Here is a 27,516-nt window from a genome sequence, read left to right on the forward strand (position 1 = left end):
GAGCAGTTAAGTTCACGCGCTCTGCTTTGGCAGCCCAGGGTTCGCCGGTTCGGATCAGGGGCATGGACCTACACGCTGCTTATCAGGGCCAATCTTCCTCAGCAAAAAGAGGAGGATTGGTGGCGAATGTTAGCTCAAAGCTAATCTTCCTAAAAACAAAAAGAAATAGAAAACTGCAACTGTGACAAGTGCCACCAAGAAAAGCATACGGACCTCTGGGTGAAGACAGTGGGATTTGACCTAGGGGGTCAGGGAAGGTTTCTCTGTGGAAGTAATGCTAAAACCTGAAGGATAAGTGGGAGGAGTTAATCTAGCAAAGAGGCAGGGAAAGACCATACCAAGTAGAGGCAGCAATATGTGCAAAGGTACTGTGGCAGGAGGAAGTAGGGCCCACGCAAGAAACTGAAAAAAGGCTAGAGTGGGCAGGACACAGGGTGGCAGGGGGAGCACTCTGAGGGATGAGGCTGGAGGAAGAAGCAAGACTCAGTTCACATTGGGGCTTGGTGGCCAAGGTCAGGATTTCTGTGTGTCTTGTTCTGAGAGCAATGGAAAGTCACTGAAGGATTTTAAACAGAGGGTGACGTGTTCACATTTTAACAAGACTGTTCTGGCTGTTGAGTGGAAAATGGATTGTAGGGGAACAGAGTGGAAGTGGGGGTCTAGTCTGGGACTTCTGATCTCCATTCTCAGACATTGTTCTAAAGGTCTAAGCAATTCAATAAAACAAAAATCCAAACGAAGAGGTATAATCAAGGAAGGGAGACTACGGATTTATTTATGTCATACATGCATACACACATGAAAATCTAATGAAATATATCGGGAATTAGAGTTCAGAAAAGGAGGAAGATTCAAAATAATTATATAAATCAGCTTTCCCTTTACACTAGGGTTCAGCAAACCTTTTCTGTAAAAGGTCAGATAGTCAGTTTTCCAGCTTTGAAGGCTGTAAGATCTCTGCTGCAACTATTGAACTCTGCCATTGCAGCAAGAAAATAGCCCTAGACAAAACGTAAATGAATGGGCGTGCCTGTGTGCCAATGCGACTTCATTTACAAAAACAAGAGGCTGGTGGGATTTGGCCCATGGGCAGTAGTTTGCACTGCTCTCTACGAATGAGGAAGTGATTATGCTATTTGAGGTGAGAGGACACCTCTCCCACCCTAAAAGTTCTTAATTTTTCACTGATATCTAAAAGACCACCTCTTAAGGCTTATTTTTTGTAAGGCATTGCAACCCATTAAAGAATGTAAATTTCAATTACTGTGGTCATTAACAGATGAGTGTGACTTAATTGATCAGGTCAGCTTTGATGGTGAGTAGGGATACTGCAGTCATGGATGCTGGAGACGGCCCAATGGGGTCTGGCATGGACAAAACAGGAGCACTGAGACAGGACCCGCTGTTAGCTCAGAGAGGGCAAAGTGAGGAGGAATAGGGAAGAGACTCCCAAGGAGGGCTTTGCCTACATTATAGGTTTAGGTTTCCTCAGCTGGTCTTCAGAAACTGGAAGTCAAGCAGCTCTCCTACATCCAGGAAAATCTCCCTGCTGCTGGATGGCCTTCTCCTCATTCTATTTTTTTCCCCTCCCTCATCAGGACGTTCTCTTCAAGCATCAACACTACCTGCTCCTTTCGCTTACATTGCCTTCAAATGACTGTACTTGGCTCCACCGGAAGTGGAGTTATTTTTGCAGACTGGATGGTGTAAGGTAGGGTGGGGAAAGCCTCCGATGGTGGAAACTCCTCTCTCACCAGGGAACTTGGCCATGGCACCAAGCCCTGGCCTCACACCAGAGCAGGGCCATCCATTTTCTTCTTTTTTTAGTATGATCCTCTTTGACCAGCCCAGTGCTGTGATTTGTCAGTGTGTTTTTCCAGGAGACCTGGCAAACAACAACTTGACAGGTTCAATGGTTTTCATTGACAGCCCCAAAGGAGTCCTCTGAAGACTGCGAAACTGGACACACAAACAGCCCATAAAAATCCTACCTCCCACAAGCGTCTGGACGCTGCCTTTTCCCAAATGACCCTTCAGCACTGATGCAGCATGGGTGGCTTCACAGTATTTTTTTAAGTGATTTTTCCAAAACTGAGGTATTGCAAGTGGTGTGGGAGGATTATTTTTTTTCCTTGCAGTAAGAGACTAACTCCCAGGAGATTTGGGGAAAACAGGAGCAGGCCACATGAGTGAAGTGACTCCAAAGCTAATCGCTTGCCACCAAACCCCAAAGTCTCCATGAACTGTGAGGAGCATTGGGCCTGCCTGTTACGAGGTCTGTAACTCAGTTTAATACACTGCAGGGAAAGCAGTGTGATACTGTGTGTGCACCAATAGTGTGACCTTGAACTCTCTGAGGAGTCAGCAAACCTGAAGCAGAAAGGCCACTCTCCAGAAGCAGTTCCTACAAGTCCCTCTGCCACCCAGACCTTGACCAACAATCCACACTTTGCTAGTCAGCGTATGGAATGCCAAAAGGATTCCACTGGTGAAACTAGTGACTTGATGACTAGAATGCTGAGGGAGAAGTAAACCTGATTTCTCTCATCTGAAGTATAACGGTCACATAGGTTAGTGTAGGGGTGGATGAAGAATTTTACAGCAAAAAAAAAAAAAAGTGCAGGGTGAATATGAAACAGGATATTTCAATCAGTCTCCCAGGTTCTCATTAGAAAGGGTCGGACTAAAAGGAAATGGGCCAAAATGGGAAAGTCAGGTTACAGCTAGTGGCATTTCTCAGGAAGGAATATTCAGTAACTTCCTAACTCTCTCTGAATTGTCAATAAATATTAACCACAGGAAAGAAAGGTCACCATGCCCACTCACGAAGCAAATGGCAGACCATTTCAGGGGTGCAAGTCCCTGCCTTTGAATTCTGGCTCTGCCATTTGCTGCCCCTAAAACCTCAGGCATGTAACTCAGTCCCTCTGTGTGCCTCAGTTTCTTCACCTGTAAAATGGGGATAATATCAATAGCATCCATCTTACAGTTATTGGGACACATAAATGTATCAATACGTGTAAAACAACCCCTGGTACATAGCAAATGCTCAGTAAATAGTAATTATCACATCATTGATAGTAACTATCAATAGTATTATATTTAGAAATATAGATCGAAAATAGCATTTGATATGAAAATGATCCTGCCTGAATAAAGAAGACGTAGTGTGTTCATGCGAGTAAAAACAAGTGTACAATATCTCGAAATATCTGCATTTAAAACTCACGTTCCCAAAAGTATTACAAGGTGCCTTTAATTATTCTACAGTAATAGTGGCAAATCATTGATAAACTTATCAAAGCATTTTTACATACAATACTGCAGAAAAAAGGGAGGCGTGGGGAGGCAGCAAAATATTTTGACTCAGTCATAAGAAGGACCAGTATTTAATTTTAGCCTACCACAAGGTGCAGGATGAAATAGTTGTGGATATTGAAAGCTTCTCTACCTCAGATTCCTTACCCGTAAAATGAGGATAATCATCATATTTGTGTCCAGGAGTTCTTGTGAAGGAGTACTGAGTAAGTACAGGAAGAGTGCTCAGCATAGCGTGGGGCTCATAGCACATGCTCAGAAAAAATATTAGCTACTAGTGGGATCACCGTCATCAACTGCTTAGGTGCATCAGGCACTCTGCTAATTGCTTCACGTGCCCGGACAGTGGGTGAAAACGAATATGCTTCTCTAGAAGAGACTGTGTCGGCGGTGGGCCCACCGCTCTTTCTGCACTCTTTCCTCCCTGGCCATCCCACCTTGCCCAGCCCCTCCTCTGCCTCCCTTTCCTGTGCTCTTCTCTTCATTCCCACCCTATCACATCCGCCTCCAGGATCATAGCGAATGTCTGTTCTTGATCCCTGAGTGAAGGTCCTAATGAACCTCCTGTCTCAAAAAGCACTGGCACTTCAAACTAACTCGGATGGTTGAATTGATGACTTTGTTATTTGTTAAAGGAATTTGGGGTCGGGGGGAGAAAGTGAGGATATTTGAGGGGCCAGGGCCACCTGGGTCATCCTCACCCTAGCCCAGGTGGAGGACAGCCCCACTGTATGGAGGGTGAGTGTGCTGCCCTGCTCGGGCACCTTCTCATTCAACAAATATTTAGTGAGTAAATACCATGTGCCAGGCACTACATGCGGTGCTAGGAACACACTGGTGAGCAAGACAGATCCAACCGTGCCCTTCTGGAACTTACAGGCCAGTGGGGCACTCAAACAAAAATGTAAACGGACAAATACATGAAACAATCGCAAGTTTTAAAGAGGGCTGTGAAGAAAACATATAAGGAGCTGAATTATATCCTTAGAGGAGCCAATGTCACAGAAAGAATGTGCAACTTACTCCCTATTATAAAGAAAGTCAGCAAATAGAAAGTATGTCACTACATGATCATTTCTATTAGGACGTGCATGTTGGCAGGAGGCAGGCTAACACTTTGCCAACATGCCGAGAACCCTTAACTCTAAGTGGGGGACATTCCTTTTTACTCAGCTGCTCTCCCTTGTTTTTTTCTTTACTTTTAGAGATGAGACTAGGCTGGACCAGTCTTTTGATATTTTCTCTCAGACCAGTTTCAGATGAAAATATGGAGTAGAAACGTTCATCTTAAAGGAATCAAAATTATAATACTTAGAGAATATAGTGTATCTTCATTTGCTTGTAAGCTGTTTAGCTAAAGTTGTATGATTAGACTAGAAAATGCATTCCCTCAAGAGCTGGTGTAAACTTTCTTTCTTCTTAATACACCTCAAAATGCCAACTCTAGGGGGAGAGGTAGGACTATGGGTGGATATATTTGTTTCATCATAGTTTTCCGTAATTCCTAAAACTTTAACAATAAAGATACAGTATTTTTAAAAACAGAAAAATAAATCTCCTTACAGGCATAATGTATTTTTTTCTATCCAAGTAGCAGCAAAACTACACTAAAAACATCATTCGCTGCTCAATAAAATCTGTGTGTTGGTAATAAGTATTAAGTAGAAACTAAAGGAGGGAAGTGGATACGAAGTGTGTGTGGGAGGGGGTGGCAATTTTTGAGAGGTGGCCGGCGAAAGCATCATGAAGATGACACCTGAGCAAAGTCCCTGCCGCAGAGGTCAGGGAGTGAGCCTGGCAGGCTCGCTGGGGATGAGCACTCCAGGCAGAAGGCACGGAGCCCTGCAAGGAGGATCCTCGCTTGCCTGTTTCCCCAGACACACAAAATCGCTTCAGACAGGAATCAGTCTGGACTTAATGGAACCAAGGAACGACGCAGAAGGAAATTAAGTGATGGGTTGGATGGCAGTGAGAGAAGAAATGATACCCAAGGTCTAGCATATACAGGCTCTGGTTGGGCAGGATTCTAAGCATTTTATTTATACTAACTGGATCCCTGCAATGCCCCTAGCTAGGGTACCTAAATAATTTAACGTCCAAACTGCAGCACCTGTGAGTAAAATGAGGCGCTATTAATTAATACAGAGAAAACAGTCATAAATCAGGGCTACAAACCGGGGTATGTCACCACTCTACCCAGAAGGCATACTATTATAACTGCTTTATAGAACAGGAAACTGAGGCATGGCACAGAGAGGTTAAATAACTTGCCTGAGGTCACAGAGATAAATAGCAGAGTGAGGATTTGAACTTGGACAGCCATTCTTCAGAACCCACACTCTTGATGCCTACACAGTATTTATTGCCTCTCTGTGTTTTGTATGCTAGGAAGCCCCTGATGCTAAAAACCTGGGTTGTAGTTATCATCAGGAGTAGGCGATGAGGCTGGAAAAAGCACTAGCTTTTAGAGTTCAACACCACCACTTTACATGGTCAGCAGCCCTGGACGACAGTAACCTGTCCAAGCCTTGGTTCAGTCACCTGTAAAATAAAGCTACCGAGACCTACCTCACAATACCGCTGCAACACTCAGATGAGGTGGTGTTTGTGACAATGCTTTGGAAGCTGAAAAGCATAACATGGATATTAATTCTAAAAAGTTATCATACATAAAAATCTGCATTTTCTCTCAAAGGACCAAATAATAAATATTTTCTATAAAAGGCCAAATGATAAATATTTTAGGCTTTGCAACCCATATGGTCTCTGTTGCAACTCTACTGTTGTAGTATGAAATTGGTCACAATCTATAAATGAACGAGTGTGGCTGTATGCCAATAAAACTTTATTTACAGAAAGATGTGGAGGGCCACAGGCCATAGTTAGCCAACCCTGACCTAGAGAATGCCATTTAAAATTGCAACCACTCAATGCTCCCTGTGCCTCTTTTCTGATTCATTTTTCTCCACAGATAGCACTAATCACCATCTAACATAACGCATATTTTACTTATTTACTATCTGCTTCCACCACTGGAAAAGAAGTTTTGTTGAAGGCAGAGTTTTTGTCTGTTTGGTTCACTGTTGAGTCCCCAGTGCCAAGAAGAGGGCCTGGCACATAGTAGGAACGTTATAAATATTTGTTGAAAGAATGCATGGATGAATGAATGGAGAGATTTTGAAGGAGCTGGACATACCACTGGGAAAGAAGGGCAAATACACAGCAAGTAAAAAAAGGAAAGAGAGAAAGAGAACGCTATCTGAAATGCTAGGGGAAGAAAAACTGCATGAACTCAAACTCAACTGCAATTCCTTGTAGGCAAAGGGAAAAAGGATCATTTCCAAAACCAATTTTGTGGGTTGTGAACATTTGGAAGAACTAAAGCCTTAGAAAACAATTTCCAAAATAGCTGGTTAAAATCTAAATGAATTATCGGCTTGATTTAGGTTTAGTTAAGAGAATAGCTTGAGGTTTGTTTCAGATCAACTAATTATGAGTATGTGTGTGTGTTTAATCCCTTCTCTCCCCTCCCCCTCCCCTGGCAAATGTGGGTTCAGTTGTTCACTGGGAATGGTCTGGGGAGTGGTAAGGAATAGATTCAGGAGGCTTTGCAGGGAAATATATATATTTGTGCCTAGTTTAGTTCAGGGCTTGGCAAATTGTAGTGTCATTCATTCTCATTTTTCTTCATAGTTCAATTCAAGCTCATGGTTAAAATTAACAGCAAAATATTGCTTAACTGAATAGGTACATCTCTAAAGAGAGAAGGGTTCTTTACATAAGGTGATTTATGTAATTCTTTCAAAGCAAGATCTATATAATACGTTCAACTGAACCACCTGATGTTCACCGGAAGAAAATCGTACTTCACTTCTACAAAAGCAAGTGTGCATATCCAATGCACAGCTCACAACCTAAACAATATTCAGCTTTCCAGACACAGTGCTTAGCAAAATTTTGGCTTAGTATAGAGTAAGCAACATTGGCAAGATTCTTCTAAAGAACTCCAACACTGATCCTATATTCTGGTGCACTCGCCTCTAGGTTTGAGTGCCTACTGCATGCCAAAAGGGAGTGAGGCTGAAGGACTTCATTGTTAGGCTCACGAATAATAATTTCATTGTGTCCTTAACTTCTTGAAGAAATAAATTTCCACTTACTGATTGATTTAATACAATAACTATGAAAAGAACATCAGACTTGGAGTCAGAAGACTTGGCTAAAGGAATGAAGGAAGAGGAATGGAATGAAAAAGAAAAGAAGATGAAAATGAAGAAGGAAAAGAAAAAGGAATGAAGTTGTGATTCATGACATGGAGGACCCTTGAAAGCATGATGCTAAGTGAGAGTGGTCAGACACAGAAGGCCATATACTGAACGATTATATTTATATGAAATGTCCAGAATGGGAAAATCCATAGAGATAGAAAGTAGATTAGTGGTTGCTAGGGGCTGGGCGGAGGAGGGGGACATGGGCAGTGACTCCGAATGGGTGCAGGGCTTCTCTCTGGGGTGATGAAAATGTTCTGAAATTAGATAGAGGTGATGGTTATACAACCTTGTGAATATACTAAAAAACATTAAATTTTACACTTTTAAAAGAGTGAATTTTATGGTATGTGAACTATTTCCCAACAAAAAATGGGGGGAAAAGAAAAAGTTTAAAAAAAAGTACAAGACCTGGCTCTTCCATTGACTAGCTTTGTGCTGTGAGCAAGACATTTAATTCCTCTAATTATGTTTCCCCATCTGAGAAATGGGAGTAATATTAACCTACGTCCCAAGTTGTTGTGTGATGCAAATGAGATAATCCATGTGAAAGTCGTTTTGGAAAAAATGTATAATGCTACAAATTCAAGGCGATCTCAGTCAAAATCTTTTCGAGGTTCTTTATGGAACTTGATAGGGTACTTATAAGGTCTATTTGTAAAAGCAAGTGCCTAAGACAATTTGACAAAGAAGAACAAGAAAGGAGGGCTTGACCTACCGGACACCAAGACTCATTGGGAAGCTACAGCAATCAAGGCAGTGTGGTATTCACTCAGGGTTAGACAAATATATCAGGAAGCCAAATCTGAGCGAGCCTGGAAGCAGACGCACGCGTATATGGTCATTTGATATAGCAAAGGAGGCACATCCGCAAAGGAGGTGCCAGGGTAGATGCAGTGCAGGAGGGCAAAGATAAATTCTTCAATAAGTGATCCCGGGACAATAGATTTTCCACATGGAAAAACAATTCACACGCAGATTCCTCCCTCAATTCCAATGAGACTAAAATTATTTCAACAGCCAACATTTAAAACTTTTAGGAGACAATATAGAAGAATATCTTTATGTCTTTGGGATAGGGACACAAAAAGTGCTTCTCTTATGTTTATAAAAGAAGAAATTTGACTATATTAAATGTAAGAACTTTGTTTATCAGAAAATACTATAAAAAGTAAAAAATAAGCCGCAGACTGGGAGATGTTATCTACAACATACATCACTAAAAATTAGTAACCAGAATATATAAACATCTACAAATCAATTTTAAAAAATACAGACCACCTGATAGAAAAAATAGGCAAAAAACCTGAACTAGAATTTCACAAAGATGAAATTTGAAGTCAGTGAAAATAGTGCCTAGGGAAATGCAAACCAAAACCAAAAGAGATACAATATCATCCTAGCAATATTCCAAAGTCTGACTATGCTGTGTTGGCAAGGATGCTGAGCAACAGGAAGTCTCTTACAATGTTGCTTAGGAAAGTAATCTGGTAACATCTAGTACAGCTGAAGAGGCATAAAACCTACCACCCAGTACTTCCATTCCTGGATACAATCCGTAAAGAAACAGTCATATATTAGCACAAGGAAACATGTTCAAGGCTGCTCAGAGCAACTTTATTTTTAATAACAAAAACGGAAACAACTAAATGACCATTAATAGAAGAATGCATAAATAAATGATGTATTTACATAGTGGAATACCAGACAGCAAAGAAAAAAAAAGAGCCAGAGCTACATGTAGCAACGAGGACAAATCTCACAAAAATAACATTGATTGAAAATGAAGTTGCAGAAGAATATGACAATAAGAAAGATATCAATCATATTAAGTTTAAAAGCATGCAAGTAGCATTCTCTCTTGCTTAGGGATATATTCATATGTGACATAAATATAAAGGAATGTAAGAGAAGATAAACACCAAATTCAGGATAGTGCTTGCTTCTGTGCACTTTTTTAAAGCTAATGTATGGCCAGGGTTGAGGACCTCCATACGACACCATTGATGGCGCAGGTCCTAAGGGGATGGAATTCCATGCACCTTCCCCAGCAGATACTGAACTAGTACTGTCTCACCCTCAGTGGGTCCCCCTAGAAGCAAAGGCCACACAGAGGTCAAAGCTATGTGCCTAACTGATACACAGTGTTCTGATTACCTGAGCTAATTATTCACAAGCAGCTGATCCCAGTAATAACAAGCTACAAGAAGAGCTCACTTTGCCTCAGGCACCATTTTGATGCTTGCAGAAGAGTAAGATAAAGTATTGAAGAGGAAATATCCCGGTTGGTGAAGGATTACCATTTTGGTAACAAACAGTAACCAAGACGTTATCAAAATCACAATATGAAAATTATCCCACACATAATTTAATCTTTGATGATTCAAAAAGTACTTTAGGCTCCAACAACACGTAAGAATCATTACTACAAACATCCATTGTCATTCTACATAATTTGCTGGCTGATAAAAAGTTTTTGATAGAAGGCTAGATAAACCAATGAGAAGTTGTACTCCTACTTCTCCCTTTGCCTAGAGTCAGTAAGACTCCCTCTAAAAAGCAGCGTCTTCCAAATCGCTCATGGATCCAAGAAAGCAAGGCTAAGTACCAATTCTTTGATTTTAAGGGTTATTTTACAGGAACTGATAAGAAAATAATTCTGAGAAGTTGAACAGGCCTTGGCAAAGTTAACAGACATTACTTGGAGAAAATCAACTTCCTTTTTAGTGCCCTTTCTCTCCTCTAGGTGGGGCCCATTCCCAACTTGTTGGTACCTAATGACCTCATACTTTTTGAATTCTTATGGATTCTCAGAAGACCTCACATGGAGGCACATCCACAAATTCTGTGCCCATTTATATTTTAACAACTTTTAACCAAAGAAATGAATCTCTAATTGTGGGATTTCAGGATTCAGCCAGATGAATAGGTGAGATACTGGGGGGCGGGGAGTGTGAGGGGAGATGTGGGCACAGTTACTGCTATGGACTGGATTGCGTCCACCCAAAATTCATATGTTGAAGCCCTAACCCCCAGAGTGACCCTATCTGGAGATAGTCTTTAGGAGGTGATTATGGTTAAATGAGGTCATAAGGGTGGGGCCCTAATCCAATACGACTGTGGCCTTCTAAGAAGAGAAAGCTTGCTGATCTCAGGCTCTCTCTCTAGCTCTCTCTCTTTCTCTCCCCACCACTTGAAGACACAGGAAAAAAGTCTGCAAGCCTGGAAGAGAGCCCAAAGTCACAGGGAAGCAATCACCTAACCATCCATCCTTGATGCTTTCATGGATGTTTACATTAAAACTAGCCCTGTTGATGTAGCATGTACCCTTGAAATACCAAATCCAAAGGACCAAGGGTCTCTAGTTAGGAACACCAAGGGGCCTAAACAAAGAAATGGGTGTTCAGCCTGGTGGGCAGCACACCCTGGCAGAGGCAGAGCAAGACTGTGAGAAATCCAGTCCAGAGTGCCAGGTCAGGCCACCCTCACAAACATCCCTGCTTGGAGTGGGCTCCACACATGCAAGGAACCACACACAGGAGGGGGCTTTCTACATACAAGATCTGGAGGGGAGAAGGCTGGGTCGTAGCACACTTCTGAACATATAGAAGGACTAAGAACCCCAATTTGGGTTCAGGCAGCCCTAAAATGTACCGAGAAGCTTAAATTATGCCAAGGTTCAGATCTACTTCCAGTTTGGGGAAGAAGGTAGGGGGAGGGGCACAAGTTGAAGACAGCTAGGAGGAGCAATGACCACAGACGCAAAGCTTGGAAGACAGGTGTGGGAACATCCTTGAAACTTAACATTAAGGGCCTCCACACAGTAAAGTGAAGGTCCAAAAGAGGACTCGTTGTCCCAAGGGGCTGGGCAGAGCCCACAACAGAGCACCTCAGGGAGGAGGCCTAGAGAAAGGAAGATGCAACTAGGACGCAGCAAGAATGAAGTTTGCAGGGGCCACAAGATGTGGTCAAGGGCTCTGGGACAGAACTCAGAGATACAAGACAGACCAGAATCAGCTCTGCTGGGGAGCCAAGAATATCAATTCTGTTGACATGATCCCCCAAGTTGCCCAGGATCACAGAAGCATTCTCTCCATTATTGGGCTTATTTCCAGCCATCTGAATGGTTGGTGTCATGCCAACAAGATAACCAGATACTGGTGAAACCTGCCCCCCCCAAACAAACTCCACTGGGCTCCTGTGTCATCTTGTAATGAGGTTTTATGAAAATGAACAAAAGTACTTCCTGACTGTTGGCCTCAAAGAGCCCTGCCCTAGTTTGAGTTCCTCCAGAAGGTAACTCTGAGGGAAGGACTAGAGAACAAGCAGTTTATTTAGGATGTGATCCCAGGAAACAGGAGAATGAGGAAGTGAGACAAGGGCAAGAAGGCAGCTAATACAGGTGCGTTATCAAGCCAGTTATCACTGGGGGCAACTGAAGCTCAGTCCTGGGGAACTCTGGGAGCCAGTGAAGAAGATCCGTCTGTCTCAGAGTTATCCTACTCACGGGCCAAGGGGCTGTGCTATTTACCTACCACCTTTCATCAGGCATTGGTTGAGGGCGGGTGGGGTGGGCAGTGTTAATTCCCTGGCACTCCCACCTGCCACATGGGCAGGCAGAGCGGGCTCTCAGGCAGAGAAATGTGCAGCTAGTGGGTCGAAAGCGGCTGGTGTGTACTGAAATGGTCAGGGCCAGGATGTTGAAATGGACACCCAGTTTCCCTGGAATGAATGAGGAAGTACGAAACACTAAATCCAGGAGAGAAAAGGGTGGTTTCACGCCTGCCCTGCCCCACTCCTTTCTTCAGGTCAGTACCTGGGGGGTGGGGCAGGTGTGTGTGTTGGTTTGGCGTGCGTTTGAGTAGTTCAGTGGTTTCTCTTCAGGTGTTTGGAATGTTTGAGGAGAGACTAGGTAAGGAGGCGTTGAAAGGAGTCGCTACTTGAAGTTAAAAGAGCACTGGGCTTTGTCTCTGCTCTGAGGAAGACTGCACACACCTGGTTCTTCAGTGCTGGGAGGACGAGCGCAGAGAGGCACTTAGGCAGGGATGTTTAGCATTGGTAAATAGGCAATAGACAAAGGTTTCAGGTGACCCCCAGCTGTGCTCTAAAATCTCACTATTCAAAGTGCGGTCCTTGAACAGCAGAAATCTCCGGCCCCACCCCAGAGCTACAGAATCCACATCTGTATTTTAACAAGAGTCCCAGGTGACCAATTTGTACATTGGAAAAGCACTGCTGTAGATAATACTATTCGCTAATTATTCTCTGCATAGAGTACATTCAGCGACTGTGTCTCCTACCAAAAGCAAGTAGAAGGTATTTTCTCGATTTCAGGCTATATTTGCTCTATCCAGTTTGTTGAATTAACTTCAGATTTGCTGGATGGAGTAAGTTATTGCAACTTGGGACAAAGGGAGACACTAGTGTCAACTTGCCGACCTGTAGTAATCATAACAAAATAAACCACACTTTAGTTTTTCAAAAACTCCTCATTTACTTCTTTCTTCCTTTATTTCCGGTTGGTAAAATTAAGAATCAGTGCTTATGAATGCATAAAGATCCATGCATCTCTATGTTCATCGCAGCATTATTCACAATAGCCAAGACTTGGAAGCAACCCAGGTGCCCATCAAGGGATGAATGGATTAAAGAAGATGTGGTATATAGACACAATGAAATATTACTCAGCCATAAGAAATGATGAAATCCGGCCATTTGTGACAACATGGATGGATCTTGAGGGTATTATGCTGAGTGAAATTAGTCAGAGGGAGAAAGGCAAATACCATGTGATCTCACTCATAAGCAGAAGATAAAAACAACGACAAACAATCGCACAGAGACAGAAATTGGATTGGTGGTTACCAGAGGGGAAGGGGGGAGGGAGGAGGGTGAAAGGGGTGATTAGGCACATGTGTGTGGTGATGGATTGTAATTAGTCTTTGGGTGGTGAACATGTGTAATCTACACAGAAATCAAAATATATAACGATGTACACCTGAAATTTATAAAATGTTATAAACCAATAAAAAAAGAAATTAAATTCACCATATCCCATATCATAATAAACATAATTTGTTGTCTGCCTTTCTAAACATATTTTAAGTGTATATCAACATATGTGTCCATATTTACATGTGTGTATATTAAAATAAAATCAATTATAATAAATAAATAAAAGAATCAGTGCTTAATAAATCTGTACCATTCCAAGACTATTCAGGTGGGTAAACCTTTGCCTCAATATCTGCACAATACATTCAACAGTTCCATGAGTGTTTTTCGTTTCAAAATAAATACCAATGTGTGTGGGGGGGGCGGCAAGAAAAAGCAAGCCAAAATTCTTATTTAGAAATGACATTTTAATATAGGTAGTTGGTAGGGGAATAAATGAGCATAGAAACAGGCTCTTAGAAAAAAATTAAAGTAGAAAAACAATTGATGCTAAAGCTTAATTCAAGTTGTGAATTAAAAGCCCCAACATTGTATATGGATACAGATGTATGAATATGTCCAAAGGTGGCTACTAATCTGAGAAAATAACTGACAACTGTGAAAGCGATTAGATATATATTTAAAGCGTCCTTTTAGGTATTAAAGGAGAGCAGAATATGCCACCGCAAAATATGCTTATTTGGCATAAGGATTACCTTGAGGCTGATTATTTTTAAGAAACAGTAGACACGAGAGAAGCTCTAAAAACTGAGTAGAAGTTACTCTTTTATAATAGATATTTACATTTATAAGGGGAATCTCCGTTTGTAAGGGTGTCTCCCTCTCTGTACCAGGAAGAGGAGGATGACTTTAAATCTCCCAAAACTCTTATCAATGGAGAAAGCAGGACTTAAGTCTGCACAACGACCTTACTCTTGTTTACTGTGCTTTTCCTAGTTACCATCCATAACTGCCCACCCATCTTCTTTTGTCTTTAGCTGGAGATGGTATTTAAGGTGGTGGCTTGGGCCATTTTGGGGAGTTACTCAGTTTTCCTGGGTCTCTCCCATGTTTACAGGAGGTATACATGTTATTAAACTTCTGTTTGTTTTTCTCCTGTTAATCTGTCTTTTATTAGGGGAGTCTCAGGCAAGAACCCAGAAGGGTGGAGGGGAAATGACTTTTCCTCCCCTACAGTATTTGCCAAGTAGTAATACACGTGTTCATCAAAAGATATGTACAAGAGTGTTCCTCACAGCAGTGTCCATAAAAGCCAAAAACTGGAAACAAACCAAAGACCCATCAATAGTAGGAAGGACACATTGTGGTACAGTCATATAACGGAATACTATACAGCAACTGCAACTCTACACACAACGATGTGGATGAATCTCACAAACAAGACTGAGTGCAAAAAGTCAGATATCCTGGGTGGTACCATATATATAAAATTCAAGAATAGGCAAAATGAATCTATGACATTAGAATCAGAATAGTAGTTACTTTTGGAGGGTGGTAGTGACTGGAAGGAGACATGAAGGGGCCTTTGGGAGCTGCTCATGTTCTGATTCTTGATCTGGGGGCTGGTGACAGGGGTATGCGCAGTTTGTGAAAATTCATTGAGCTGTACGTTTATAATGTGCATAACGTGTACATCAATATGTACTTCAATAAAAAGCTTAATTTAAAAAATTATGTATACACACTTAATCCACTTTCACAGATGAGTCAAAAAAGAATAAGACTCACTCAAAATATCGCCATGAAATGCTACTTGACATACTTGCCTACCTTCACTAAAGATGGTTGCTAGAAAGAAAATGACTAATAATGATGCAGAGGTGATAAATATCACAAAAGTAAATAATGGTACATGCTCTTGATTCATGTTGATTCATGAACTGCAAATACAATGAGCATTTGATCCAATTAAAAAAAGTAAATCCTACTGGGTCGAAGGTAATGGTTTCTCCAAATACCCCAAAACATTTTGCTAATCACCTACATAAGAAAATCACTAGTTGAGCTCATTTGTACTGATTTTTCCTGGAAGCTTTAGTACCATACAGAATCCACTACAAAAGTTTGCAAAAAAGCCCAAAGCTAATCTTTAAATAATGCCTAAAAGGGAAACCACTTTAGCACACATCCTCCCAATCTTTCTCCCCCTCCCCCCATATATTCATGAATATCCATAAGGTTTAGAAAATTTATGTGTCTAAAACTCAAGGTAAATATGCCAATTTTTAAAAAATATCTGAGAACCAGTCTTATAGTTAGGAGGGCCAAGAAAGTCCTCCACTGAAAAATGTGACACTGGTGATTCCTGTAATTCTATCACTTTGTTTTCTCAGTAAAATCTAATTCCCCTTTGTCTGGAGACTCTAATAATTAGGATCCTAACACATAAATATAAATGTGTTTATCAGATCACTCTTCTCACCAAAAGCTTCTAGACTTAGCCCCAGAAACATGAGTGTACTCACAGGAGAAAGAATATTAATCGAGTGTCTTCCATTTGCTGGGCATCATGTTAGCCAGTTTAAATGTATCATTCATTCATTTATCAAATATTTATTGAATACCTACTACATACCAAATACTACTGTAGGCATTAGGGACAAAGTGTGGACCCTGCTCACATTCTAGCATGGGGAGAGGAGGCAGGGGAGAGAAGAACAATAAATATACAAATAAGAAAACTAATATAAGTGCAGTGTTGAGAATTAAAGTAAGGTACGAACGATATAGAGGGAGACCTGGTGGCTATTTTAGATCAAGTGATCCAAGATTTGATATTTAAACTGACATATGAATGATGAAAAACCAGTCATAGAAAGATGAGGGAGGGAGTAGAGACAACATTCCAGGGACAACAAACATTTAATACAGAAGACCAAAAGGAGCTTGATGTGCTAGAAGAGTCAAAAGGAGGAGCTGGGTCCACAACAGAGAAAGGTGAACAGCAGGGGCCAGAACACGGCACAACATAATCCAGCAGGGGAGTGACATGATCCAATTAATGTTTCTAAAAAGATGCTCTAGCTGCCTATTGGAATTGGATTATAGCAGGCCACTACAATTATCCAAGAAAGAGACGGTGGTGGACTGAAGTATGGTGGAGGAGTCGGGGTAGAGAGAAGTGGGAACACTTGTGATATACTTTGGAAGCCAAGCGGACAAGATTTGTTGATGGGTTGGGTGTGGAGCACGAAACTTACAGGCTTGAACAATTGGGTGGATGGTGGTGCCATATACTGGGAGGGCCTCACTGGGAGAGAATCAGGTTTGGCATAGGAATGGCAGGGAATCAAGATTTTGCTTTGGAAATACTGAGTTTGAGATGCCTATTGATATCCACGTGGATTAGTAAGTCTTTGTTAGTTCCAAGATTTTTTTATTTTAATATTTAAAAAGCACAAAAATGTTTAAAAGCATGATTTTTCCTGTGCTTTCTTCCATTTTTCATTTCTATAGTTCTCATTTCTGAGCCTTTTAATGTTTCAAGTTTCCCCCAAAACTTTCAACATTCTTAGAATTAGTCAATTTATCAACCTTTTTCTCTAGTATTTCCCAATGGTATTTTTGAGCCAGTATAAAGATCTCCAAGATATTTTTGAGACGATTCCCCTTACACAATAAGATCAATTCTACATTTTAATCTAATAGTGGTAATGCAGTTTGAATGCCATGCTAAGGAGGCTGAAGTTTACTTTTTCTTAAAATCAGCATAAATGAATGAGTTCTGGAGATCTAATGTATAGCAGGGTGACTACAATTAACAATAGTGTATTGTATACTTGAAGTTTGCTAGAAGGGTAGATCCTAACTGTTCTTACCATACACACATACACACACACACACACACACAAAAGGCAACTGTGAGGTGATGGGTGTGTTAGAGTGTGGTGATCATTTCACAATGTATACATATATCAAAATATCACATTGTACACCTTAAATATATACAATTCCTATTTGTCAGTTATACCTCAACAAAGCTGATGGTGGGGGGGACAGTACATACAAAGCTTTTAAAAGAATGGATTAGTAAATCTTGAGTGGTGGGAATGGTCATGGCTGCAGGTACTGGCATCTAGATGGAATATAAAGTCATAGACTGGATGGGGACATCTCAGGAGCCTGTACAAAGAGAAGAGAAGGGAGTCCCAGGGCCCTGGAGGGACACCAACCTTTGTAGGTTGAGCCAATGAGGAGGAGCCAGAAAGGAAGACCTAGAATGAGTTACCAGCAAGAGTAGGAAAACCAAGAGAGCGTAGGATAATGGAAGCCACAAGAAGAAAGTGTTCAAAGAAGGAAGGAATGACTATGTCAAATGCTGCTGCAAAGTCAAGTATGATAAGTCAGAGAAGTGACAGCTGCTGTATTTGGCAACAAGGAGTTCATTGAGGACTGACAAGAAGAGCCTCAGGACAAGACCCTCATTAGATTGGACAAGGGAAGAATGTGGGGCAATAAAGTAAGTGCAGCCTTTTAAGAGGTTCCCCTGAGGAGGGGTGACTAGAAATGTGGGGGCGACTGGCAGGGGATGCAGAACCAATGGAGATATTACATATTAGAACATGATTATAACTTGATGGGAATGATCCAGAAAAGAAGAGAGGGAAGTTCACTAAAGCAGGAAAGAAAGAAGCAAATAGAATTAAGAATTAAGTCCTTCACACCTTGAGCACCAAAATAATTAAGTACAGTAATGAATTGAAAACCACTGAAAAAAATAGGAATTCTTGAGTCCATACCGATAATAAACACATGAATAAATAAATAAATAGGGGAGAAGGAAGGGCTCTTGCTGAGGGCCAACTGGTAAATGTGGAGAGAATACCAGAGTTGGAAATCATTATTTTCAACCATCATATTAAAGATTGGATCAGGCAAAAATCATCACTGGATGCTAAATCTAGTGGGAAATACTGATAAGGAGTAGGCTATTTGTGTCTTCCCACAGACTGATGATTAGGAAGGAAAAAGCCAGTCACTACACAGTGGAGAAATTAGACAGCACCTTGACCAGGTGATCAAAATTAACATCACCAACAAGGAAGAGAAGAACATCCAGACATCATGGACCTCCAGATGTGGTACCCTGAGGACACAACATCGTCTATGCAGTATTCTGGCCCCAAATGCCTAACTTGTATCTAGTCACAAGAATCATCAGACAAACCCCAAACAATGAATGTTCTATTAAAAAAGGAGAGGGGGGTGGTGTGTATTCATCCTAAATGCTGAATGGGAGCAGAATATGCCACCCCAAAATATGCCTCTTTGGCATAAGGATTATTTCAAGCTGATTATTTTTAAGAAATAGCAGACATCAGAGAAGCTCTGAAAACCATGACATTTATGAGAGAAATCTCCATTTGTAAGGGTGTCTCCCTCTCTGTACTAGGAAGAGAAGGATAACTTTAAATGTCTAGAAACTCTTTATCAATGGAGAAGGCAGGACTTAAATCTGCATCACAACCTTACCCTTATTTACTGTGCTTTGCCTGGTCACCTCCCATAACTGCCCCCCCACACACACACACACTTCTTTTGTCTTTAGCTGGAGATGGTATTTAAGGTGGTGGCTTGGGCCATTTCAGGGAGTTTCTCACTTTTCCTGGGTCTCTCGCATGTATACAGGAGGTATGCATGTTGTTAAACTTCTGTTTGTTTTTCTCCTGTTAATCTTTTATTACACGGGGGTCTCAGCCAAGAACCTAGAAGGGTAGAGGGAAAATTATTTTTCCTTCCCCACAATGCCAATGTCATAAAAGACAAAGAAAGGCTGTGGAAATGTTCCAGACTAAAAGAGGCTAAGAGATATGACAACTAACTGCCATAACAACCCTAGACGAGATCTGTACTAGAAGGAAAAATGCTATAACGGATGTTATCAGGTCTGTTGTCAAAATTGGAATACAAATGGCAGATTAAATAACAGTATTGTATCAATGTTAAATTTACTGAAGTTGATAACAGTACCACGGTTATGTAAGAGAATATTCTTATTCTTAGGAAACCCATACTGAAGTGCTTAGGAGTAAAGTCCGTGATGCATGTAACTTATCCTCACATGGTTCAGAAAAACATTATGTGCTTGAGCAAGAGTGCATATGATAAAGCAAATGTAAAATGTTAACAATAGATGCATCTGGACAAAGGGTATATGAGTATTCTCTGTACTATTTTTACTTTTGCAACTTACTTGGAAAGTTTGAAATTTCCAAACAAAAAGTTTTAAAAAATGAAAAAAAGAACATGTCCTTGAGAAGGCAAAGAGGATGAGGGGTCCAAAGCCCAGAAAAGAAGCCAGTCTTTGACACATTGGGGACGTTTCATTCCCAGATCCACAGTAACAGTGGGGAGCACCATGACTATTTGTTCAAACACACACATGTTGGGAGTTCGGGTGGTGAGAATATGAGGAGGTTCCTGTCCAATGAGCCAGAGTCAGCAGCTACTGTAGGCGGGACAGAGGAAAGAAAAGGTGTCAAACAGCTGTTTTGGGGACTAGAAAAGCAAATCCACTCTGCCAGCATGGGAGGCTTGCCGGGCACTGCTGAGGGCCCATGTAAGGTTTATTAAGGTCACGAACTGGACCTAGACATCAGTATTTATTCTGAAAACTCCCCAGGTGATTCCAATGGGCAGCCAGCTTTCAGAACTACTGTGCTAATGCAGGGTTTCTCAACCTCAGCACTATGGACGTTTGGGCCAGATAATTGTCTGTTGGGGAGTAAGAGGGACCGGCGGGGGGTGGGTGGTTCCTGTGCATTGTAGGATGTCTAGCAACATCCCTGGCCCCTACCCACTAGATGCCAGTAGCACTTCCCCCCACCCTGCCAGTCATGACAACCAGAAATGTCTCCAGACATTGGCAAATGTCCCCAGGGGGGCAAAATCAGCCCTGGTTGAGAACCACTATGGTAAGAGAACAAAGGCCACAAACATTACATGTTCATAAAGTTCAGGAATTGTGTATACTCCTTGTTGCTATGAGCATTGTGGTTAAGAACACAGGCTCTGAAATCAGATGGTCTGTGTTCAAACCCTGGATCCACTACTTAACACTTTGTATGACCTTCGGCAAAGTACCTAACCTCTCTGTGCCTCAGTTTCCTCATCTATAAAATGGTAATAATAGTACCTACCTCGAGAAATTGGGAGGAATAAATGAGTTAACATATCTAAAGCAGTAAGAGCAGTGCCTGCCCAATAAATATTAGCTACCGTTATTATTATCACAGAGTCAGAAACGTAGTGGATGCCAGATGTCTGCTGATTAACGAACTGCTTACATTAAAATATACCCCATGCGCAACCAAAAGAAATTTCCACACTAAAATTAAACAGAAAGGCAGAGTGTGTTGAATTTCTCTTAGGATTAGTGCCTGATTTGTTCTAGATTCTAGGCACACTCATTCATCCAGTCAACAAATATTTATTGAGCATCTACTATGCCCCACTCTTCTAGGTTCTGAGAATACAACAGTGAGCAGGATACACAAAGCCCTTGCCTTCTTGGAACTTATAATCTAGCAGGGAAAAAAAGACATGGAATCAGTCAACAAATAATTAAATAATATAATTGCAGATAATAGTGTTGCCAACAAAACAAAAGTGGGATGAGGGGGTGGATATTTCTGGTGGTAGGTGGGCAATGCTATTTTAGAATGAGGGTTAGAAAAGACCCTGATGAAACAAGAGAACAAGGTATGTGAATATCTAGTGAAACGGTGCTCCAGGCGGGTGGCAGAGCAAATGCAGAGGCTGGGAGGCAGGCCAAAGCTTGGCTTGGGTGAGGAACAGCAAGGAGGCTGGAGTGCTTGGAGAAGTGTATGAGGAATTGGGGTCAAGACCCAGAGGGCCTCAGAGGCTACAGTGAGGATCTGGGGATTTATTCCAACTGTGGTAGAGGTGATTAGAGGGTTTCGAGCAGTGGGTTTGCAAGACTGCATTTACTGGCTATTCTGTGAGGTCAAGGGTGGATGCTGGGAGACTCATTTAGAGGTTATAGAGTAATTCAAGAGAGAAATGTGGGTAGCTCTGATTATCTCAGGGTATTATAAATGAACTCACTTTGCCTCACAGCAGGATCTGATATAAAATGAATCTGTCCTGGACAGTTCAGCAGTTTAGGGGCTAAGAAACTAAATGTACAGTTTTATAAACCAGTGTTTTATGAAAGTGGTCAAATTAGTTTAGAGGGTCATGATCATCCTTTTAAAATGAAATAGAACAGATGGAAGAGAATTGAAAATATCAGAATATATGGCACAAAGGAAAAGTGCATAATACTTTGTGAGATTCTGTTTGAATTATACGTAGGTATGTACATACTGAGTTGAATTACAAAATGTATTTCTCACTATGAATGGTGGGTAGGAAAGTTTGAAAACCACCACAAAAAGCTACCTTATTTATGCATAACTAGGTTATAAACTGTCCCTTTATTCTCTCCCTTCAGCACTGTACCTGGCAGCCCCCCAAATGAGAACATTATAAAAAGCTCCAATGGTAGTTTCTTTGCAGTCTAAATAAAACGAATTGACTTATGCCATGCTATCTTCTCCTCCAGGGAGATCAAAATATGACCCTCCAAAGCCAGCGAGACTGACGCACCTCAAAACTGTTAGGCTTTCAATGAAAAAAATTCCAAGAAGAACAAGAAATTTTTAAATTAAACTTTAGACGTTTAAAAGCTAAAAATGGAAAGAAACCTGCTGAAGATAATAATGGTAATGACCAGAACTCTATAGTAAGCATAATACCTAGTGGTAAACTATTAGAAGGATTCCCACCCAAATGAGAAACCCCTCCTCAACATTGTCCTAGAAGGAAACCTACCCAAAGGCAAGCAAATAAAATTGAGGAAAAAATATTGGGGGGAGGGGATCCCTATACTATTGCCATTTGCAGAGAGTTTGGTTGTCTATCTTAAAAACCCAAGAAAACCAAATGAAAAACTATGAGAACTAATAAAAATTCAGTAAGATGGCTTGGATATGATAGACTTACCAAAAAATTAAATAGCCTTTCTATATAATAGTATAGTAATTATAAAATGAAATGGGAAAAAAAGGACATAATGTCCAAAAGCAATAAAAAGTACACAAAACAATCTAGAAATTCACCTAACAAGAATGTGTAAGACCTACAGTGTGGTATTCGCATAAGGACAGACATACACATCAATGGAACAGAATAGAATTCAAAAATAAACCCATACATATACAGACAATTAATTTTTGACAAAGAGGCCAAGGGGATACAATGGGGGAAAAGCACAGTCTTTTCAACCAATAGTGTTGAACAATTGGCTATCTATATGGAAAAAAGTGAACCTTGACCCATAAAAACTTAACTTGAAGTCAGAAACCTACATGTAAATGATAAAACTGTAACATGTCTAGAAGAAAACACAAGAGAAAATCTTGGTAAACTTGAGGTAGACAAAGATTTATTAGACAGGCTACTAAAAGTGCTATCCATAGGGGAAAAAACCTGACAAAGTAGACTTTATCAAAATTTGAAACTTCTGCTCTTCAAAAAAAAGTCATTAATTTCAATTATAAGAGGTAGAAGTCAAATAAAATAGTCAAACTGATTGAAGCAGAGAGTAGAATGGTGGTTGCCAGGGGCTGGGGGAGGAGGGATGGGGAGTTCCTGCTCAATGAGTATAAAGTTTCAATTATGCAAGATGAGTAAGTTCTGGAGATCTACTGTATAACATTGTGCCTGTAGTTAACAATACTGTATTGTGCACTTCAAAATTCGTTAAGAGGGTAGATCTCATGCTAAGTGTTCTTACCACAATAAAAAAAAAAAAGAAAGAAAATGAAAAGGCAAGCAGCAGACTAAAAGAAAATATTTGCAATGCATATATCTGACAGAGAACTTGTATCCAGATATACAATATATGAAGAACTCTTATGATTCAGTAATAAGACAAACAATAAAAAACCCCCAGACATTTCATAAAAGAAGATACACTAATGACCAAAAAGCACATGAAAAGATGCTTAACATCATTAGTCATCAGGGAAGCACAAACTAAAACCACAAAGAGATGACACCACAAACCCACTGGAATGGCTGAAATAAAATAAACTGACAATACCAAGTGCTGACAAGGAAGCCAAGCAACTGGACCTCTCATACATTGCTGGTGGGAATGCACTGTGGTGCAGCCACTTGGGAAAAGCTCAGCAGTTTCTTACAAAGTTAAATTCACCATACAATACAGCAACAATCTTACTTCTAGGTATTTACCTGAGTAAAATGAAAATTTATGTCCACACAGAAAGCTGTATGCTAATGTTTATATTAGCCCTAGTCATAATCACTGAAAGTTGGTGAATGGATAAACAAACTGTGGAACATTACTCAGCAATAAAAATGAACAAATTAGGGGCCGTCCCGGTGGCACAGCATTTAAGTGCACATGTTCCGCTCTCGCGGCCCCGGGGTTCACCAGTTCAGATCCCGGGTGCGGACATGGCACCACTTGGCACACCATGCTGTGGTAGGCGTCCCACATATAAAAAAAAGGTAGAGGAAGATGAGCACGAATGTTAGCTCAGGGCCAGTCTTCCTCAGCAAAAAGAGGAGGATTGGCAGCAGTTAGCTCAGGGCTAATCTTCCTCAAAAGAAAAAAAAACAAATTACTGAGTCGCACAACAACATGGATGAATCTCAAATGCTTTATGCTACAGGAAAGAAGCCAGACTCAGAAGGCTACATGGCATATGAATCCATCCACAGGACATTCTGGAAAAGACAAATTTATAGCAACAGAAAACAAATCGGTGGTTGCCAGGGGCTAAGAGTGGTGGGAGGGAGTGACCACAAAGGGTCAATAAAGAATTTTTTAGAGTGATGAAATTCTTCTGTATCTTGATATGGTGGTCATTACATGACTATATGTACTTGTAAAAACTTATAGAACTTTACATTAAAGGAGTGACTGTCATAAATAAATTTTACCTCAATTTTAAAAACACGGAATCAACTCAAGAATTAAGTAGATTTATAAAATGGAACAGTGTTCACAGAATCTTATTTTAGGGAATTTATTTTATTATAATTTTCCCCAAATGTTTAGCCCATTTCTTAAGTTCCAATACCCCCCCACCTCATACCATGCCCCTAAAATAAGTTCAACGTGGATTAAAGACCCACATATTTTAAAAACCATGAAGATTTTAAAAGAAAATTTTTTTTCTCTGAGGTAGGGAAAGTCTTCCTCAGAGAGGCATAGAAACCAGCTCCCAGGATTTTTTTTAAAGACAAACTCTCTCTTTTCTATCTCGAGAATTACTGACATCACAGAAACACATTCTCTTCCTTCCTTCTTTTTTTTTAAACATAATGGTGCTCTTCCCAGTTTGTAGCGTGTATTTGAAAGTGACTTGGCACTCTCAGGGAGCAAAATGCAAAAATGTGTTTGTCAGTTTCATGTGAGCAGTGAAAGAACCAGGAACCTAGTAGTGATGTCCCCCTGAGTCCTAAACCAGACTCAGCCACACTGCAACCACACCAGAGCCCCAGTTGGCCATAGAAAAGCAGCTTCTTTACTGGCTCTCCCTAACACCTGAGCAAACTCGCTCTGCCATTTCTGGAAAGCTTGTTCATGGTACCAAAAACACAGCAGCTCTCCCTACCCTGCCAAACCCGCCAATGAAATTCCACTTCTCAGACTTTTTCTCCCTCTGCTGAACAAAATCATATCCACAATTAAAGTTCAAGTTTTTTTTTTCTTCTCTGTGTTTCCATTTTTTTTTTTTTTTTTTTTAGAAAAGCACACACACCTGGAATCTGTGGGGGTTTGGCAAGAATTATTCACAGAGAAAACACTAAGCTGGCCTTGCATTTCTTCAGCGTTTTTCAATAGCGAAATCTGCTCTATCCCCCTTCTAATGAAAGTCACCTTGCAGGGATGTGGGAATGATAAAAGCAGAGAGAATCCGATCCAGGCTGGCATGGCACTGAGGCCCTGTAAAACAATACTCCTGAACAGCTACAAAATTTGGCAACATTTTGTTTTCCAGCTTTGCATTTGAGCTGTTCAAAGTAGCCAAACCAAGCAATGTCCAGGTCATTTTAGATCTTAACTAAGCAAAACTTTGAGACACTAAAAACGATTCCTCAAATCCTTTGGAAATAACACACACTTTGTCACTTAATTTATGATTTATTATAACATCAAACTTAATTGTATTGTACATATTAATAATTAAGCTCTTAATAAACAGTTAATTATTGATAAAGCAGTAAATATTGGCATACCATGTGTAACTGAGGTTATACTCATAGGCTTACTTCTTAAAATAGCCAAGAAAGGTTAAGGAACTGCTAGAGGGACATCTAGCTAGTCTTTCCTTAATAAACCACTTTCCATCACCCACCAGCTCTGAACCCTGATCAAAGAAACAGGCTCTTTCTGCCTGTGGTAACTGCTAGACAGAATCAGCTACATGATTTGTGCGGCCCAGTACAAAATGAAAATGCGAGGCCCCTTGTTCAAAAATTATTAAGAATTTTGACAACGACAACAGAGCATGAAACCAAATACAGGTTGCACGCCCACGAAACCAGCTCTTCCACCAGATAATGTACTTGGCTAGTAACCTGGTAAGGAAAGTAAAGCATTTTGCTATTAAATGAGTAGCAATCGTTTTAATGTGTGTGTTGCGCGTGGAGGTGGGATTGTAAAGTCTTAGGACCTCCTCTCCCAATCTCCCACTTTTCCTAAGGTTTTCAGCCTGTTGGACAAAAAGTACTTCCGCAGGGCCTGCCATATAAAGTGCAGTCAATGGAGCAGCACCATCAGCATCATCTGGGGGCTTGTTAGAAATGCAGACTGTCGGGCCCCACCTCATATCTACAAAATCAGAATCTGCATTTTAACCAGATCCCCAGGGGATTCGTGTGAACAGTACATACTAAAAAGTGCCGCCTGCCTTATCTGGTTCTGGGGAAGCCCGTGACCTCTCTTTCTCCTTCTCCCCTTAGAGATAGTTCCGGAGCCTCGAAATGGCAAGTCCCAGTCGAAATGCGCTCGCCCGAGACTGCAGCCTCCTCCTTCCCCCACGCTCATTCCCAGGATTCGGGCTGCCTTTCCATCCCGCCGCGCCCGGGGCCACCTGTTCTGGGTCCCGCCAGGCAGCGCTGCGCCAAGCCGGCTCGGGCCCGGGGAGCGTTCGCACTCCGCAGGCTCCCACGCACCCACTGCCTGGCGCGGTAAACTGAGTCCTCGCAAGTCGCGTCTCGAAGACCGCCCGCGTGAACAAGACTCGCGGTTCCTTTTCCCAGAGGTGGGGAGAGTTTGAGTCCGTTTGAAGCTTTCGAATACACACGTCCCCCCCTCGGAGAACGCGTCGCCGGAGCCCCCTTTCCCACGGCGCGCACTCTCCCACTGTCGGGGTGCCAGCCCCCGGGGCTCGGCCCTCTGGCTCTGCCTTTCAGGGTGGCCCTGGCCCCGGCTCAGAGCCGCAACCGGGCGGAGGGAGCGTTCGCCCCGCTGTCCCGTCGCCCTCCAGGTCCAGGCGCTACACCCGAGCCTCCCGCGCCCGTCGCCAGCTCCCCGGACTGGGGCTCGGGAACCTGAGGGAACAGACCCATCCCGGCGCCGCGCGCTTACCTGCCGGTCCCTGCCGACGGGCTGGCTGCTGGCGCCCTCCGGCCCTCCTTTTCCCCTTTCCCTCCCGCCGCGTCCCTCCTCCTCCCTCCCGCGGGCTGGGCGCCGCCCCCGGCGCTCGCGGACCGCTCGCCCGCCCGCTCTCTAGCTGCCCGCGCGGCGTGGCGCGTCCGGCGCGCGGCGGCGGCGAGGCTGGACGCGGAGGTGGGGAGCGGGCGGGGCGCGGAGGGAGGAGGGTGCGAGCGAGCGGCTCTGCTGGACGAAGCCCTGCGGGGATCTCCTGGCGGGAGGGCAGGGCGAGAAGTGGGTCCGCGGACCCGGCGGCCCGTCCCACCCCAGTAGAAGCCC

At 42.0% G+C, this 27,516-nt stretch overlaps 1 protein-coding gene across 2 annotated transcripts in view; it reads right to left on the bottom strand.

The window, feature by feature from the left end:
• ADGRG2 (adhesion G protein-coupled receptor G2) overlaps positions 1-27,283 on the bottom strand; it is a 113,394-nt gene extending 86,111 nt beyond the window's left edge. The window contains exon 1 of one of the 2 annotated variants that reach the window (XM_070605289.1): positions 27,172-27,283. The gene's annotated coding sequence lies outside the window, so the exon portion shown is untranslated. Of the gene's footprint in view, positions 1-5,886; positions 5,944-27,171 lie in introns of those variants that run through there. The other variant, XM_070605290.1, reaches the window with a different exon arrangement.
• Between the last annotated feature and the right edge of the window lie 233 nt (positions 27,284-27,516).

This window comes from Equus przewalskii, chromosome X (genome assembly GCF_037783145.1).
Source record: "Equus przewalskii isolate Varuska chromosome X, EquPr2, whole genome shotgun sequence".
In the NCBI taxonomy this organism is placed as follows: Eukaryota; Metazoa; Chordata; class Mammalia; order Perissodactyla; family Equidae; genus Equus; species Equus przewalskii.